Source organism: Panicum hallii, chromosome 9 (genome assembly GCF_002211085.1).
Source record: "Panicum hallii strain FIL2 chromosome 9, PHallii_v3.1, whole genome shotgun sequence".
Lineage (NCBI taxonomy): Eukaryota > Viridiplantae > Streptophyta > Magnoliopsida > Poales > Poaceae > Panicum > Panicum hallii.
Window position 1 is genome coordinate 53,003,461 of NC_038050.1, and position 3,915 is coordinate 53,007,375.

General features: G+C 35.6%; 1 non-coding gene across 1 annotated transcript; it reads left to right on the forward strand.

Annotated features, from left to right (window-relative positions):
* The first annotated feature begins 3,528 nt into the window (after positions 1 to 3,528).
* Positions 3,529 to 3,600, forward strand: TRNAN-GUU. The gene has a single exon. It is a non-coding gene; the product is annotated as a tRNA-Asn (tRNA).
* Positions 3,601 to 3,915: the final 315 nt, after the last annotated feature.

The following is a 3,915-nucleotide window of genomic DNA, read 5'->3' on the forward strand; positions in this document are numbered from 1 at the left end:
GATGCTGAGTGCGATTGGGGGTGACTTGCTGGTGCCACTTCATGAGCGCGCACACTCTGAGCAAAGGTGCGTCTTTTAACAGCTTCAAATCAACAAAACAGTTATTGGGTTTGCTTATGCTCATTTCTGCGCATATCCCAGAAGGGTGGGAGAGGGCGCCGAGGTTATGACTAATCAATTCAGTAGGAAAAGTAGTGACATACCAAGTACACAGAATTTGTTCGGTTTGGAAGCCACAAACAACGGAGGTAGGCAAGAGTTGTTTTATTGGTTCATAAAATCAAACTTCATTCGAGTCCAATTGATTGGTTGTAAAATAACCTATTTCCTGCTAAACAGCGAAGTTTGGTTTCTTCCAAGAGTTGCTTAATTCATTTACTTCAAGGGAGCAGGGGGGTTTTTATATTGGAACATCTGGTATTAACCTGTTGCCTGAGCTGAATATATCTTCCCCCCAGCATAACCAGAGTTGGTTCGATGAACCTGCGGGAAATTTTAATGAAGCTGCAAACTCACCAAACAGGCTGGTTATTGATGATAGTGGCTATATGTCACGCCCGGTTTTGAAAAGGGAACCGAATGCATGTTATATGTGCGCTAGGATCAAATTCCACATATATGATAAATAATACAAGTGTATATCCGAAGCAATGTCATATCGAAGGAGAGTATCATAGTACTTTATTACATGACCGAAAGTCTTAATCTTAAGCGAATTAAATAAATATTTATAACTAGCAGCAGATTTCAACTTCACAGGCAGATGACTGGGAGGCATACGCCTAGTACTTTTCGAAATCTTCAGGGAACTCCGAACAATTATCTTGTTTTGAGCAGCATTGGTTTTAATAAAGCAAGCGTGAGTACACTTATGGTTGGTACTCAACAAGTGGAGTAAATTATATGACATGCAAGGCTAAAATCAAGAATAAACTAACATGGTTTGACTACGATATGTATTTTTAGTTGATCAAGTTTTATTTAGCAAGCATTAACTAAGTGTAAGTATATACCAACCCTTAGATAAATAAAAGATATAAGATAACAACAATTAATAAAGAACATCAATTTAAATCATCTTTAAGTTCAATTATCATGTGAGAGTGAAGTGGGTTCAACGTCCAATTATGAAATCCTTGGAAGAAAAGGATAAATCGAAATATAGCTGCTACGCCAAAACATACAAGTATACTTCATCATGCTATCTTTTATATCTTCTGTAAGTTTAGCAATTCTTGGTCTATTCATAGCATATATCTTCTATGGATCTACTTATTCTTTTTTTTTCAGAATTTAAATTTTCTAAATTCTCTTGTAAAAGGTAATCCAAAAAAAGAACTTTTTGGATGAAGTGAAAAAAAAGATATACAGCTGGTCATATAATCGTGGTTACGTAGATGTTTTCTATACTAGGGTCTTTATCTTGGGTATAAGAGGATTAGCTGAACTAACGAATTTTTTTTGATAAGGGTGTCATTGATGGAATTATCAATGGAGTAGGTCTTGCTGGTTTTTGTATAGGAGAAGAAATTAAATCTGTAGGGGGGGGGGAGAATATCGTCTTATCTATTCTTTTTCTTATGTTATGTATCCTTGTTCTTATTCTTTTTTCATGAAAATGGATTATTCCATGAATTCCTCAAAACGAGGCTCATCAAAATGCAAAATCTAAGACTACTATAAGACTACTAATAAAATAATAAAAAAATTCGAACTATTAAATTACTTCTCCTGAATATCCAACTGACTGATTAATTTCTTATAACGTACTCTATTTTTCTTTGCCAAATAAGCCAGCAAACGTTGACATTTTCCCAAAAGACTTCGTAGACCTCTTTCCGATGAAAAATCTTTTTTGTGTAATTCCAAATGTGAAGCAAGTCTCCGTATCTTATTGGTAAAACTGAATACTTGAAGTTCAACGGAACCCCTGTTTTCTTGTTTTTCTTCTTTAACCTTAAATCAAAAAAAATTTCTACCTCCTTTCTTTTTCATGTATTTTTCTTATCAGGAAAAATAAAAAAATTATGTCAGTTATTTTGAAGCTATTCTAATCTCGTACACACAAAAATTTGCAATTATTCATCTACTGCTGGAATTTGGAATTTGGATTTATTGTATCGATGCAAATTGGATTTGGATAGAAGGGTACATTCTTTTATTTTAGATAGAAGAAACATTTATTCTATCTAAAATAAAAGAATTTTGCTGATTTATTGCTATATCCAATTTATAGAATTGATATAACATTTAATTGCTATCATTTAGCAAAATGAAACACAGCATATGCATCCATCTTTCAGCTCGAGAATTTCACGGGATAGAGATATAGTATAAGAAATAGGCTATTAAGTAACTCTAAATGAATTGTGGATACATCTGTATCCTTAACATACTGAAACGATTGCCATTACTCGTATCAAACCAATAGCGATTCATAAAAGCTAAATCTTGTAATCAATGGTGGGCCAATAATGAATTTTTTTGCATATGTATTAAGACGCTTGGTCTGATTTCGAAATTGTCCAGAGTTTTTTATGTTGTTTTCATTGCAAAATGCTGGATCTCCTTCCGTAACTTTCCAATTACGAGTACGACAATTGAAAGACATGAAAATTCTCAATTCTCTACGGCGTCTAGGAGATAGATAGAATATTTTCAGGAATAAGAAAATCAGAAGAATATTTTTCTCTATTCACTACCATTCCGTGTCTTCGACTTCTATTAGTTTCTTTTCTTCTTTAATGCAATAGCTATAGTTTGATATAGAATCCATTTCTCAAAGTAATGGAAACCATTCTCTTATAGGAAATGGTTCGAAAATCGCTATTCCACCTTTTAGGTTTAGGTATCGTGAAAAGTGATACCTGTGAAGATCGTGCATTTCAGTCACATTCAGATCCGTTTTTTGAGTCCATGATATAACCAAATTGGATGGATCTTCCACCTGTTTAGCTAACAAAAAATAGATGAAGAGGTGGATAATAGATCGATATGAAGATCATGAGCTGCCCCATAATGAAACCGCCAGTAGTCGTGAATATCTCCTTCTTCCCTAACCCAAGATTGGAGAAAGAAGATCTAAGAGGGACCTATGGAGAATGTGGTCAGAAATCCATAATAGAGTCCGACCACAACGACCGAATTAATTATCCTCATCGAGAAACTTAGACTACTAAGTAGAAAAGATTTGAAAATCATGGCAAGGGTCTCCTTTTTTTTCTTTCTTTAGAGTTTTCTATATGCACAATTTCTCGATGTTTCGATGAGAATTTCTTGACTTTCCATATATAGAAAGAGATAGACTATAAATGACAACTCTTATGTCAATAAGACCAAAGGGATGGATATTAAATGATAGGAAGTGAAATAGAATGAAATAGAGCCACTTTGGGCTTCCCTATGAAATGAGGCATGGAACGGAGCCACTACGAAGAAATTCCGGGAGTTACAAAAGAAGCTTCGGACTCATATTGTTCACGGGTTGAGAGCGGTAGTTGAACTCTAGGAGGTCGAATCTCCCCTTGTTCATCAGTAGCTCGGTGGTAGAGCGGTCGGCTGTTAACTGACTGGTCGTAGGTTCAAATCCTACTTGGGGAGATTTGATTCATTCTTTAATGTAAGAATAAAGAATTGAATTAAAAGGGTTGCTTTGACCCTTAGGAGTAGCTAACCCGTTCGCTATCCTTGTTTCTATTGCATTCTATCTCATCGTATCACATTCTGTTCTATGATTCCACTTCGACAAAAGGAAAGAGCATACCCAAGTTCAATAGCTTTACGTCCGCTATTCCGATCATGATTTTCCTACCCTCAGGGAGAAAGTAAAGGTCCTTCCCCCTTTGGAAGGCTGTGGGCGAGGAGGGATTCAAACCCCCGACACCGTGGTTCGTAGCCACGTGCTCTAATTCTCTG